The sequence below is a fragment of the Athene cunicularia genome (genome assembly GCF_003259725.1).
Source record: "Athene cunicularia isolate RWA chromosome 17 unlocalized genomic scaffold, athCun1 chr17_part1, whole genome shotgun sequence".
Taxonomy (NCBI): Eukaryota; Metazoa; Chordata; class Aves; order Strigiformes; family Strigidae; genus Athene; species Athene cunicularia.
Window position 1 is genome coordinate 9,390,215 of NW_020799122.1, and position 14,747 is coordinate 9,404,961.

The window sequence follows — 14,747 nt, forward strand, 5'->3', positions numbered from 1 at the left end:
GGGGATTTTCCAGATTGTCTGTTTGTGTAAATCTGATTTTTTTTAGTTGATCCCAGTGGAGTGGAGTTGATTTACACTAACTGCAATTAGACACATTACGTTCTGTAGGAGTTTCTGGATGTGAAATCCTGCTTGTGATTCCTCTGTTTTTTTAAAGTTTGCTACTCTTTCACAATGTTAAAATATTGGGGATGAGGGGATAAAAGCTCCTGATAATGTACTTCGCTGATGCTGTAAGGAAAATATTCTGCTTTCTGAGTCATTTGCCCTGAGCTGACTTTTCTTTTTTTAATGGTTCAGGGGTTTCCTTCTTTAGCCATAAATTGCATGCAAATTCTTTTTTTGTATGTGTGCCTGTGGATGACAGTGTGTGTATGTGAGTGTGCGTGTGTGTCTTTCAGAAGCTAAGCCAAAGAGCGAGGCTGTTCCTTTAAAGCAAAACTGAAAAAAAATGCCTTCAGGCATCCTATTACAGTGGAATGAGCCAAGGATCAGGATTTGCAGCTCAGCTATATAAACCCAGCAGAATCTGGCTGATCTGACCAGTTTGCCTTACTGTCAAACGTTTCTGTCTTTCACATGCTCACAAGCAAAATTAGACAACGCAACTTCTCTGAGTTTTGACAGGACGGCAACAAAGTCAGAAGCCGATAGCTGACTTTAACGTATTTATTTCATGGAGACTGCTCACAGCGGGATCTAATCTGTCAGAGTCTGTAAGGTAAGTCTGCTTCCTTCCCGAATTAAAAAATCAGGAGCTCTTCTCCCACACAAACTTGCAATGACACTGTGTTCTGTCATGACCCTCATAGTTAGGACTATCAGTCTGAGTAGTCAGGGATCTTATCAGGGAATATTTTTGAATTGGAGCATGCCTGCCTTTAGTTTGTCTTTATTATCTGGTGTAATAATAATGTAAGAAATATCTCAATGACAACAATCTGATCCAATGAATGAATGAAGGATGAGTTAATTGAATGCTGGACATCTGCAGAAATATAGTCAGAAACCTAATTGACAGAAAGGGTAGAAAATCAGATTTGGGATTTCTTCTTGGCTACTGAAGTGATAGAAATGTTTTCCTCATCCTCACCTTGTGTACCAGACTAAATCCACTTGCAGTTCTTAAACCTCCCAGGTAACTCCTCTTCCTGTGCTACTGTGTGTGACTTGAAAAGAGTCAGGACCTTTTTCTTTTTTAATTTGCTGTCTGCACACTTATTTGCACTGAAGCCTTTGTCACCTTCCTCCCTGCCCCCACTGGGCTCCAGTTTCTTTTAAAAGTATGGTAACATTAGTCTGCAGTGGGGAGCAAAAGACAAAGGAAGATTCAGCTGGTATCTGGTTACCAGTACTTAAATGGGTGGGTTCTGGGCAGTGGGAGGGTGAAATTCTCCATCATCATGGAAAAATGGAGACACTTGCTTTACAGTCTGTCTTAACTACTTGCTCCCTTGTGCACTGAGTTTTTCTGCATGACTGTGTCTGCACTTACCAGTTAGGCTCAAATTGACTTAAAATACAGAAGCTGACTAGGAGAAGGTGATCACACTTTGCTTTATTTAGGAGCTAAACCCACTTACTCAAAACTTGGTGTTACATCACCTTTACAGAGTTTTCCCTGCCTGATTTGCTCTCTGGAGATCAAGGAGGAGAGTTTTGGGCAGTTATCCTAAACTTCTAAAAAGTCTGTATCATACTGTGCAGGAGAAAGATATATTCAGATTGAAATGATGGTGACATGTCCTCTTGCACAGTGAAGACATAAAATTAAAAAACATAATAAAGTTATTTATCCCATTTTCTTTAATGAAAATAATAGAAACCAATGAAGTGCATGCAGTTCTATGGGCTGTGTAAAAGCGTTATTGTCAAGCTGTTGTGTCTGGTTTTATCTCCCAGTTTTGTTGTTTTTTTTGGTTTTTTTTTTTTAATCATATTAAATAAAAGGAATTCATTTTACACTTCTCCTGATTAGTGTTATATGTGTGTTTTGTTTCATTATGCTGAATTTATCCATTTGCCTTTTAAAGCCATGAAATCTTAAACTTGCTGTAGTTCAAGAATGAGCTGGACAGTGGGGGCTAGCGACAGTCCTTGGAATTCTAGCAAGACTTTCAGAAAAGTGTTATGATGTCTTTCAGGTTTTTTCTTACTGCTGTTAGAAACTCAGGAGCAAATGTGTGATCAAATGAAATTGTTTGGCCAAAAGAAGAGAATCTGTCTATTTGCAGTTCACCTTCCCTGGCAGTGAATTTTGAAAGTCTTGGAAGAGTTACCAGGGTGTTCCCAGTGCATCCCCTTTGCTACCCCTCTGCAGGCTGCTCAGGAGAGGATGTGCCTCTGAACTGAGCAGGGCAGTACCAGCTGCAAGGGGGCAGAGCGGGAGGGATGCTGCACAGGGGACTGCTTGCCCCCACTGTCACTGACCATTATCACACTCACTATCATCAGCAAATTGCTATTCGTTTCCCATATTTTTTGCTCATTAATTTTATCCTCTGGCTCCTTTCAGCCCAGAGAAAATTCTTTGGAAGTTCCAGTCCTTAATCCTATAACTACAGTTACTTTATCAGTGTTTCTAAAGCTGTAGAAGAGCCAAAGGATCTGCTGAAAAGTGTACAGCCTGCAGATTAGAATGTCATGTCTTGTTTGGAGGGGAAGCTGATACTCTGCTGAAGGAATCTCATCCAGGTACATTGTGGTGACAGGCATACAAACAGCAAACCAACCAGATCCAATTCTTCTGTGGAAATAACGATTCTTTATGATGTCTGAACTTACTGGGAGTATCCCTAAACTCAGGTCAAAAGGTGCTCCACAAAATTATGAGAAACTGTGTTAGCAGGAGATTTTTTGTTAATGGAAATCTATTACTTCTTTTGATCCCAGCTGTTTCAGACTGGATCATTTCTCCTCAATATTCACTTAAACTTAACTATCATGTTGCTAGAACAGCATTTCTAAAGGTGTTTGAAATTCAGATCAGGTGTCTTATTCTTCATATTACTGCTTTTTATAAAATATCTTAAAAAAGCCAAAGACTAATCATGTATGAAGATGTTCTGACTTACTGTAAAGAGACTGTCAAAGTTTGTTCTTGAGTATTGTTTCACTTCTTGATAAGAAAATGGGATTAGATGGCAGAGTCTGTGCTTCTTGGGGCTTTTTCATCCTCAAGAGTGAAGCAGATCTGAGAAGCAAGTGTGGGTTTGAAACAGCGATGTTGCTTTGGAGCCAGAGCTTTAACCCTTTCATCCCCTCTGGTAAAACCATTTGAAATACTAGACCTGCTTGTGCAGTTCTCTGACATTTTCCTCGTATAGCACAACAGTACATCTGTTCATCTGGCTTTGTAGGGTGTCTTCAGAGGTCTGAGTGGTGCTAAATGGCAATGAAATGTACTGGGTTGTATAGTCGTTGTCTGGTGTAAGCAGGTGTCCTGTATTGGCAGATCTGTGAGGGAGAAACAGTCTTCGTTCAGTTGGCTGTTTCCATTAGTGAACCCTGGTACCTGTTTAGGTTGAATATTACATTTGGAAGTAAGCAGAGGGTGGTGTCAGCTTCATTATCAGCTACACATTTACCTGCCCTCTCCGTGTGACATGCATTGAAACATGAGAAATTCAGAGTGGTTAAAAATTACTTTAATTTGAAGCCTGTGACTTGATATATTCATCCTTGGACACATGCCATTGCAGTCTGCTAAGCTGAAGGGCCATTGACAGTTTTAAGGTCCAGTGTCTCATAAAGCTCTAGGCTTAGAAATGGATGACTTATATCACTAGAAAGTTAGAAATCTCAGCTTTCCAGTAACAAAAAGGTATTTGTTTTGAACTATGTCAGTTTGAGATATTGGTCTTACAAACTGTGCTCTGATTTACCAACATGCACTTTCTCAGACTTAATTTCTGGTGTGAATTTAGCACATCCATCTCGAAGACTGATCTCTGTTATCAAAACCAATGGTTATAAACTACAGAAGTCTGAAGTTACTCTAAAATGTAATAGCTACCCATAGCAGGTTTAAGAAGTCACTGATGTAATATTGGAGAAAAAAAATCATTGTTGCTGAAGTAGAAAACTAAGGAAGATACCAATCAGAGTGAATTAAGTTAATGAGTAAATATCATCACCCAGGCTCAGAAATAGGCAAAACTAGTGCAAGTATTTGTAGGACTGGTAACTATTAAGTTCTGGACAAGAAACATCATAACTTATGCTCAAGATCTGGAAAATAAGGGATGTGTACAGATTACTTATAAGTTTATAAGATGTAATTTAATTCATTAAACTGCTTGATATCAAAGTGGACATGCTGTCCATGGCATTGGTTTTGTGTAGGAGTTTATTGTAAGTTGATGATGTTGTTACTATTGCTACAGCATTTTAGGGACTCACTGTATTAGAAAGAGGGAATAGAGAGAACAAGTGATGCTCTCTGCCACAAAGAGCTTACAATTGCTATTATTAGCTGTTAAAAAAAAAGTCCTTTGTGTATTAAAGAGAAAAAAAAAAAAGAAGGAAGAAGGCAGTTCTTTGAGAAATGGGACTACCAGAAAGAAGGAAAATTAACAACCCTGAGAGACAATCTTGAGCCATCTCCATTTCCACTGAGCTCTGGGGTTTATACAAGTGTGAAACTTCCCCTAACTCAGTGCTTACTGTCCTCTCATGCGTTCGACCCTCTGTCCAATCTGAGCTGAAGTTAAATGCCTTCCACATGTGGGAAAAGTTAAAAACCGGGCATTCTTCCAGCTAGTGAAATCTTTCAATGTATGATGTCACTAAACTGTGTGGAATGGGCAGACTGGGGAGGAGGAGTCAGAATAGGATTCTGCCTGACAAGAGATGTCTCCTGATACAGCAGAAAGTGGTCAGGCATTGAAAGAAGGAATATAATAGGGATCCTTCTGCTAAAAGGACAAAGTTTGAATTACTTAGTGTCTCTTTTTAACATTCACTGGAATGATATACATGCCCTTATAACTAGACATGTCCTTAATGTAATATTTTACTGGATTTCTATATGCATCATTTATCTCTCTCTTATATACTGCATAGCCTGCTACTGACAAAACAACGAAAACCCCCTGCAGCTTCAGAGAGTATATCTAGATATAGACTTTAAAGAATATTAGTTAACATACATTATATACCATAAAGTATCCCTCATAAACAAATGTGAGATTTTATTGCCTAGGTTGTGAGTAAGTGAGAATAATTTTCCATTTATGTTTTTGTTTGGCTTATGCATGAGTCACTCACCAAAGAGAAATTCATCCTGAGTTGATCTTGTGGCAAGAAATTTCCCCAAATTCACATCCTTAATTGTCTCGCCACTGTAGTTTCAATTAAACTAAGGTGGGATGTTGCCAAGTTTTCAGAACTTCCAACTAGAGAGTGCCTGTGTACGAATAGCCTGTGGCATTTTGTATTCTTTGGGTAGCGGAGAACAACGTTGCCAAGTTTGTATTCAGTCATCCATCACATATTAGCCTACTGGAGGTCCATTCTTCCCTAGCAATAGGGGAGCTCTGCTTCCTACTTAGAAAGATTACTCACACAGAAAGCTCTTTCCCCATAACCAGAACCGCACAGGGAAGAGAAAGGAAGCTTTCTTCAATTCATATAAGTGCTCCATTTCCAAACTCTTGACAAAAATGATATTGTTTCATGCTTAGAAAACATATTCTTTTTAGTAATCGAGTAGAAAGTACAGGGGTACAGGGTGATAGAACAGACATCTTTAATACAGAATTTAAAAACAGTTGCTTGAATCATATGCACAATAAAGGTCTATTGTAGTGGTCTGCCTCTTCCCCATGCCAGGCTGGAGCATTGACTATATGCGTATAGATACTGGCCAAGATACTCAAAGGAGTCCGAAATTGGGTGCCTGGGGAAATTCCACTGTAATGATTTTGCTTCAGCTAAGTACTTGAGCTGTGCCTTGTCCCAAGATGCACCAGAACATGATAAGCTCATAAACCTAAAATTACAAATGCTACTTTTCTTATGAGATTAGGAAATTAACCATAATACTAACCTAACTGTCTTGATTCTTCTTTAAATTTATTCTCTTTCACACTATTCTGGCAGCACAAAGCTAAAAGAGGATGTAAATATCTTCTGCCTAGTATACGTGAAAATAAAATTGTGAGATCGTTTCCCTGTGTACCCATCAGAACTGGCTAAACAGTTATTTCCACCGTCAAGGAACTCCTGCTGGAAAGGGATTTATAAAAAGATTTATTTCCAAGAAAAGACTTAATATTTCATTCCTAAGAAATTAAAAGAACTGGAAACAGATTTTGTCCATCAGTTTTGGGCTTGTCTTAAAGACAGTATGAGGTGTTAGCAGGTGAGAGATCCAACTGTGAGCTGAACACCCTTGTGACTGTGGTTTTCTACCTCTTTGGTTTGAAGAAAAGCCTTTATTTGGACAGGAAAGGTTCACTTTCAGTATGTGTTGTACACTTCAGTACAAGACCTTAATGGTTATCTTCCTTCTTGGCCGGGAATGATCTCATTTTGTCAGAAGTCAGTTTGTTTGTTTCCAAAGGAGCTCAGTGTCCACTTTGCACTGGTTCTTTGTTTTTACGGGTTCTTTTGGAAAGCCAGCCTCTTTTGGATGTGCTGAATCCTCCTAAATAGTTTCTCTGTGCTGTGTGACAAAGGTCTATGCCAAGAAAGATATAAAGGTAGCTTGTGATGTGTAGGCAATCCATTCCTCTTAGTGAGACACAGTGTAATGCATATTTTTCCTTTACTTGTGGCTTGTACTTCCCTTCTGCATTGCTTGTACTACAGTAATTCAAGTCTGACTCAGAATGAATGCTGCACACTGTAGACTACAAGTCAAATGAGAACAGGATGCATGTTAAGGGAAAGGTCTCAGATCATTTTTCTTATTGAAGTATTTTGGCAATGTAAATAGTTTCCAGGAAAAAATGCTGGCATTTCCCATGGTGAGAATTTCTTATGAATGTCCCTATCTACTTTTCCAGTTTGGTGGCCAAGTGAAGTGTTTATAGGAGGATATACCATCTACAAGCCAGGGAATTTATATTTCCACTGCCAAGTGTTAATTATGATGTAGATTTAGACAATTTACAGGTTAGCAAGTCAATCACAGTGGTCCAGCACTACAAGTGATGCAGTTCCTGGTTTGAAAGAAAGACTGCAGGACCTAGAGAGAGTGACATTCTCAAATGTATTAACATTATTTGTACTTCATTTGCCATTCTCAGGCCATGATTTCATATACTGTTTATTTGCTTTCATAGTAGTACACTGGGATTTGACAGGGTTGCTGGCAGAAGCAAGGAAATATGGTTTACCAGCCAGCCTCTCTTTCCACAGCCAGGCATGTGTGCCTCTCTGTGTTTTCCCCATCACTGGACATGGTGCCTAGGCTCTTGCATGTCTGGAAACTCAGTGTCACTGCCTCATCTGTGTTCTCAGAAGCCCCGTGCTTCTGCTTTATGTAATGCCATGTCAGTGCTGAGGAAGGTCGTTTTGGACGCAGAGATAATTTGCTTTGGTTTGGTTGGGATCCCTCTAGATTTGGGTGTGATTACATTTCCACATTACCAGTGGTCTCACTGGCTCTATTCAAATGGATGAAGTCTCATCTGTAAGAAAAGGGAACTGATCCTGAATTAATACAGTGATTTCCAGGTTGTGGCCTGATGCTGTTTATGTTGCTCAGAACATGTGTAGAAACCCTTAAACCATAAAACTCACATTTGATGTAAGGAAAGTGCAATTCTTCTAAATAGAAATATGCTCTATATCTCCTATAATCCTGTGTTCTAATATCCTATTAATATGCCCTACTACACTGATGAAAATGGTGCCTTAGTGTAGATAGAAACTGATCTACGGTGCCGAACTGCAACAGTTTCACCTGAGTAGAAAGCTTTTTCTGCTGGCACCAGCAATTATTATTTCATTTTGATATGGGGTGTTGAATATGCATATAGTATACTACCTTGGTGCTGTCTTAATTACATAGTAGAGAAATTTCTTTTTGCAGAGAATACCTTGATCTGATCTGATTTGGCTTGTGCGTAGAGAAGTCATAGAGTAGCATAGAGATAAAACCAGCCTGACTGAGAGGAAATTAGAATCCACAGAGCATTTTTCATGCATAGAGTGGCCCTTCATTGTCTGCATTATTCCTTGTCCGCTTCACTTCAGCTTGCATTTCTGAGGGGATGGTTTTCTCCTATGCAGAGTTCAGAGGCTGCCAGCCAAATTCTCATGTGACACAACTGCATTGATTTCACTGGAGATCTGTTGCTGGATAATTGAGCTCCACATCCCTTCTTTTATTCCACAGCTCAAATTGCTGTCAGCTAAGACTTTAGCACAGACAGGTCTCGAGTCACTGTGGGTTAAGAGAACGAGGTCAGAACGCTGTTGGTGGAGGTCTCTCAAGTCTCCCATTAGTGTAACAGTGCCCAATTTGTTGACATTTGAAGCAGCAGCGCAGATTTTTGTCCAAGTTCAGTCACCATTGCAACTAATCACTTGCTCAGGGCTGTGTATATGGCTGTATTTTCCATTACATTACATAAGTGCTTCTGCTTTACATCAGAGCACCGAGAAACATCCTCAGATTTAGAAAGTCTCCTCTCGTTTTCCAAATGCCTTGCACTCAATTTGTTTCATATTTTGTGAATCTAATTTATATTTTGTCTTGCCAAGCCAGGGTTGATTTCACTCCCATCTTCAGTCTTCATTATGTAGTTTGTTCTACTAAGAGCTTGCTACCCTTCCCTAGGTTGCCAAAGAGGCAAATTCTTGATGATACCACATCTGACAGAACTAGGCCAAACAGATATCTAGCCTGGGGGCTATTACTGGAAGTTGGATTTCAAGGAACTCCTTCTGTGGTCTTGTGAGTTAGAAAAATGTGCACATTCCTGCAGATTTCAGATGCTAGTACCAAGGACAGAGGAGCTCTGGCGGGGAGGAAAAGCTGCCCAAGTAAACTAATAATTAGTTTAAATGCAAAGAATTGTCTGGGGAAGGGTTACCCATATGTTTCCCCAGCTTCTTTTAAGATGATGACCAAAGTTTGCTAATGATAGGAGGCAAGTAATAATATTTCTGGCCGCCAAGAATAGTACAGGCTTTTATGACTGAGTTCTGAGACATTTTTTAGAGATGTCATTTTCAGTGCTTGAATAAGTATATGGTTAAATCATAGTAAAATTACAAACTGCATTCAAATAACTGTAATGAATTCTGAAAGTATCCTGCTGCCTGCTGACCAATGTAATTTGTAGCAATTCATACTACTTAAACACTTTTAGATGTTCCAGACTAATATACATGTAAATTATTTGTGCTCTTAGTTACAGCAAAGTCATTAAAACTGAATTCCTCATCACTTGTCTCTGTATGTGACATTCATTCAGCTAAAATCACTTTAAATATGAAAAAGTGTGATGCTGGGTGTATTGAGTGGAATTTTGGCTAACCTCTTCCTTCTGACCTCCAGGAGGAAATTAAAAACCCAGCTTCACCGGAGAAGCTGTACAAAGCAGTGTTGTCTCAGGGTGGTTGGCCTATTCACTTGTACACTATGTGAGTATTTGCTTAACATGTCAGTGGTCTATGGTTCTGTGGTCAATGATCCTATTTTCACCAATAATTCTGGTAAATTTATTCATTTGGCATCTGCTTTTTGTAGGAGATCACCTATTTATTCACCTATTCATATTATATTTATCAAGAGTACTGTTGATTCATTTTCTACCTCTCATTATCTGTAGAAACGCTGATGTTTGATACCCCAGTTGTGCATTTTAGAGACAAATGAGACTGTCCAAGCTCCTATCTCCAGAATTGGCTGCTGCTTTGTTTTCAGAAAGTCTTGCTCAATGTGAAAGGAGTGGGAAGAAAATTCAGAAGTCCTGAATTTCTGCTCTTCCCATCCTATCACAAAATCATCTAGAACTTTGTGAAATGGTCTCTGGAAAACCTATAGGTGGTTTTGGAAGAAACACTGTGGAGAAGGGTCTGGAAATGAAGCAGAGCTTTGTATTTGCAGTGAACCTAAGTTACTGTGATTCATGCAAAAACGCACACAAACCTCATAGTTTGAAACTGCATCAGCAAAGACCTCAAAATAATTCAAAGTGAAGTCTCTAGTGTCTACCCAGAAAAATAATGAACTCCTGACAAAGTGTAACTTGGCAAAGAAACTTTCCAAAGACAAGTTTAGAAAACTGAAGATCTTTTCCAGCTCTGCATCTTTGCTATGAGGAGGAAAAAGCCAAGAGACCAAGCAAATGCTTTTGCTATTAGGAAAGGCTTTATTAAAAGGTACAGTCTATGCTTAGGAGGCAAGAGTGATTTCTGCTGTGAGAATATGTGCAAAAGTTGCTTTTGCTGTGAAAGGGGTTTTTTTATATTGGAAAAGGCTCTAATCTAGGCTTCAGTGTCTGTGGCAGCTCTGCTATGGACTTGATTCAATTCCATATTTAACAGTCCAGAGTTCTACATGTGTCTTCAGAGACTAATGGGTAAAACTCGCTTCTGTGCTGTAAATGCAAATGGGGGATTCAGTAGGAAACTAAGCAAAAGGAAGGTGTGAACACATCCCTTTTGCTTTCCATGGGGTCTTTCCGAGATGACCCATTTCTGTAGTTCTGCTTCTGTTTTTAGAACAGTGGCAGTTTTCTGAGTCTATTGTCTTTGCTGCTGTGCACCTCACTGATGTGTCCTGCTGTTTCTAATGCACAGGGGTTTTTTTTTGTCTAGGATGTATCTGCTAGTGGCTTTTTTCTTCCAGCTCTGAAAGCTACAGAAAGAACAGAGATTGCTTTCCAGATGGGAGAAAAAAAAAGCAGATGCGTAGTCCTGTCTTTTTTTCTTTTCTTTTTTTTTTCTCAAGTTGGTAGCAAATTGCTCTACTTGGCTGATTGCTGTGCACCCTGCCCTGAGTCTGAATGCAGCTCAAAAGCACCCCACTGACCGGCTTGTTTTGTTTCTCTTTTCTGAGTTCCCATTTCCAGAAATTGATGCTCAAGTGTTCAAGCTCTTAACAAAAAAAACCAAGCTCCAAGGACAGACTGAATTCCCTGTTAACTTGTGGATCATTTCAGTCACTGGGAGCTACATCAGATAGGGTTGGTGCTAGTTGACCCATATTTACCTCTTGTAATTCTCTTTTTTAGTTTATATACAACACATTTGAATAATCTGCCCCATAAAATAACTATTTTGTTTCTTGTGGCTTGTATAAAAATCCTTCTGTGGTTTGAGCTGGATGTAGTAGTATTCTCTACTTCCTGTCTGAAGCATGAATCACTTCAGTTGTGTAACAGCACGTTGCTACACAACAGTATGTACAGCTCACCATGGAGGAAGACTGTGTCTACAAGTGCGTAGGAATGATTCCTCTGATTTCATAAGATGTCTGGAGACTGTTACAGATGAAAGGGCATTCTGTAAGATAACTAGCTAGACCCGTGTATTTTGTTGCAGCTGCAGATTTTTCTCGAATTTTTTGGTGTGTTTCTCTGTGGGTTTTGTTAACCATATCATTTATTTCCATGGATTCTTAACATTATTCTGGTAATTGACTTGGCACATCCTATATTTTGGCTTCAGAATAAGTCTTCAATTTTCTATTGTTACCCTAGAATTTCAAGCAGTCATGTAGCCATCTGCATATTTGCTACACAGCTCTGGTCAGACTTTTTTGATCAGTAAAAAAGACATTACCCTACTTGCGACTCTTTTTCTCCCTTACATTGCAGGGGATAACACTCCAGTTCTTTGCCTCTTACTTATGTATTTTCTGGCAATTTTATAGCACTCTTCAGCAAGATATTTAATTATGGAAATGAGAATTTGACTGTGAGGTCCTTGGAATATTTAATTCACTGAGACATACATTCCACCTGTGGGGTTTTACCAGTGGATAGACCGAGACACAGCAATAATTTATAAAGTAATTTCCATGCAGGATGCCTGAGTTTCAGACCTCAGTTCTAAGCACGATACCACACCATTAATCCCAAGGTTGTGAGCACTTTCTGGAGTCTCTGCCGAGAGCACGTGGATCTGTGGGAACTCCACACATCCAGCCCAAACAAGCCAGCTCTATTCAGCTTCGTTTCTCTCCTCACAGTTCAGAAGATTCAGAGATGGCACATTCTTGGTTAGGAAGCTTTTGTCTGAACTACTGTTGAGAAGTAGTTTTTCCAGGCCTGGGGAATCCATTCAGTGGGAGACCTGTTCATTTCTCACTTTGCAATGATACTATAACTGTCTGTGCCTCACTGTTCTGTTGAACTATCCCAGATGAACATATTCTTTGGCTGCCCTATATATCAGTACATCTCAAACTTTATTTCCATTTTGATTTTCCCATCAGTCAGCAGTAGACTCCCTAGTAAGTCCATCTGGCAGTTTGTATTCCTGGTTTTCATAAAGGAGAGTCTCTGATCTCCAGAAAGATCCATCCTCACAGCACCACAAACCAAAGCTCTGTGGTAAAGCAGAAATAAGCTGCATGCTCCCTTGCCGGCCACCGCCTTCTGCATGTCCCTGCTGGACAAATCCAGAAGATAATTGTTCATTTTCTTATGCTGCCTGAGTAGCAGGGACAAATCACACCGGTATACAAGCCACTCTTGTAAATTGTCAGTTGAAATTTATTTAAAACAAACAAAAAAACCCTCCAAACGAACTTTTCTTTGGCTTTCTCAGTTCAGCTTTCAGAGTTTCACCTTTTCACATAATAAAGGGAATAAACTTAATTTGTAAAAAACCCCTGTGCATTTTATAGATGCAGCATTTTAATTTCCTGGGCTTTGCAACTCTAAGGCAGAAAGAAGGAGCAACATAAACCATGTGAGACATTACTTCAGTCAGCCTACTACAGATTGCATTATTCCCTTGAACTCATCCTTTTACATGATCTTATCCTTATTTTGCCTCAAACAAAAACTGTATTTTGAAAAAAATAATACCGAGACATATTTTTAGATGCTGTGAATCACTGAAGTGCCGCAGGTCAAATTCACCAGCTGGTCTAACATGCCTTGTAGGAAAAGCGAAAGTGGAATTGGTTAATACACCAGAACAGTACAATCAAATTAGAAAACTGAGAAATCCTGGTATCTGTCTCCTCAGCTCCCCCCCTGCGCCCCCTCCCCAGCTCTTCTTTCTTCTCTTTTCTCAGTCTTTCAAGCTGTTTGTTTCACATCTTGAGCCAAGATGATTTCCAGCCAAACATGCTGGAGGGTGCGGGAGGGAGTGTTATTTATTGGTAGTTACGATACTTTTTTGTATAAGAAGCAGAACTTGCATTGCAAACAGAAGAATCAGTGTCCTCAAAGATAGTAAGAAACAGGAACATAATTGGACAGTGAGTCCATCAATAAAAAGCTTTTTGTCTTTTGAGCACTATTTTTGAAGTAGTTTGCTACCTGAAAATTCAGTTTGGTGTCTAATGGTGTTTTAAAATGCTCTGATGTGTCTTACTTCCCCATGGGCACATCTCTGCACATTTAGAGGTGTAAATGAACATAAGATTTTTTTTTTTTCTTTTCTCTTCTGGTCCTTGGATGAAGAAGAGCATGAGTTTCACTTTCATAATACTTTTCACTTAGTAATTGAAGTCCTGGCTGCTCTGTGTTTTATTAGAAAAAGGAGGTTGAAGAAATGATTGAGGTGGTTATTCTTTCAAAAAGGCCATTTTCTTCAAAGCAAGCCATAGCAGAAAAAATACTGGTTTGAAAGCATATTTCCTCAGAAAGGTTTTTCAGGTTAGGATGGAATTTTTTCTTGAGAAAGGAAACTCCTGAAATGCTACTGTTTTCTTTTTGCTGAGTTTTCAGGAATAGAATGAAAAATGGCATCTTTCAATGGCAAAATATGAGTTGTGAATAAACTTTCAACCAGTTGTACCTGTTACTTTATCATGGCTTGGTCACAGCTCTTTTATAGTGCTTTCTTCATGGAGCCAACCTTTGTACGTCTATTTGGTTCCTCAGACATCCAGTGGAGAGGACAGGAAAATACTGAATGCAGTAATCCAGAATGAGAGGCACTGAGGTTTTTTTCTAATCACTGATGCCACCAAATAACTAATCTGAAATAATGTAATTCTAATAAGTGCAGGTATTTAACAGTAAATATTTTACCATTTATAGGCATTTTTGAGTGCTTACAGGTAAATTATTGCAAAACAACTTGAGCTTTGCTCTTCTTAGACTTCAAAACCTAAGGCAACCCTGGGTATATATCCTGCAAGGGAAATGACTAATAATTTAGTTATAACTCACTCTTTCCCTGCTCTCAGAGCCGAGCTGGTGTACCTGCTGCATGGCCAGGGGTACAACAAAGCATTACAAAAGTTGCCTGAGCTGCAGGATGAAAAATAATCTAATCCAAAGGGCTAAGTCTTTCTGAAGTCAAATAAAAATTGAGGGCACATTTTAGTGTACCTCCCCATAACAGAACAGAAGCCCAGTGTTTTGGTGAAGGATTTCGGTGCTGCAGAAGGTAGGTGCTGTGTCACTCCAGCAGTGAGAAGCATATGATGGCTTCTAGGGGGCTTGTGCTATTTGGATAGTGCACTGTGATCCTTCAAGGTGAAATTTGCCACATGTATGTGTATAACTAGTATCTGCCACAAGGTTGGGCTCTCTAGAAAATTTGAAAATAGATCAAGACCTTTGTTCTGGCATGTGAGAACAAGGAATCCCTTTCTTGTG

General features: G+C 39.3%; 1 protein-coding gene across 4 annotated transcripts in view; it reads left to right on the plus strand.

The window, feature by feature from the left end:
• Positions 1 to 512: 512 nt before the first annotated feature.
• Positions 513 to 14,747, plus strand: part of TNC (tenascin C) — a 73,645-nt gene continuing 59,410 nt past the window's right edge. The window contains exons 1-2 of one of the 4 annotated variants that reach the window (XM_026860431.1): positions 516 to 721; positions 2,516 to 2,694. The gene's annotated coding sequence lies outside the window, so the exon portion shown is untranslated. Of the gene's footprint in view, positions 722 to 2,515; positions 2,695 to 14,747 lie in introns of all 4 variants that reach the window. The other 3 variants (XM_026860433.1, XM_026860429.1, XM_026860432.1) reach the window with 3 other exon arrangements.